This window comes from Penaeus monodon, chromosome 24, assembly GCF_015228065.2.
Source record: "Penaeus monodon isolate SGIC_2016 chromosome 24, NSTDA_Pmon_1, whole genome shotgun sequence".
Classification (NCBI taxonomy): domain Eukaryota; kingdom Metazoa; phylum Arthropoda; class Malacostraca; order Decapoda; family Penaeidae; genus Penaeus; species Penaeus monodon.
In genome coordinates, this window is record NC_051409.1 from 224927 (window position 1) to 225272 (window position 346).

A 346-nucleotide genomic window follows, 5' to 3' on the forward strand; every position below is an offset into this window, starting at 1 on the left:
TTCTAACTTTCTTCACACGAACAAATTCATTACAAAACAATGACACAAGTTAAAGAACAGAACAATAACATCTTAAGAAGAAGAACAGAGAGAGAGAGAAAAAAAAAACGCATTTCCTCCCTCGCAGAAACGCCTCGGATTCTCTTAAGTTCAGTGACATGTAAACTGTACAATAATACATTTCAGTAATCGTGATCAGTGTATCTATTTTAAATTCATCATCTCGACTACATGTTAAAAAGGAAATTGATCTGTAGCATCATTGTGAATGCGATAAATGATATTTCTAGTAGCGGCGTCAAGTAATCAACAAACCTAATAATTTACAGACGTATCGACACAAAAC

The 346-nt window shown here is 33.5% G+C and overlaps 1 protein-coding gene across 1 annotated transcript in view; it reads left to right on the forward strand.

The window, feature by feature from the left end:
• LOC119588466 (probable chitinase 2) overlaps positions 1–346 on the forward strand; it is a 22541-nt gene that overhangs the window by 18114 nt on the left and 4081 nt on the right. The gene's annotated exons all lie outside the window — the stretch shown is intronic.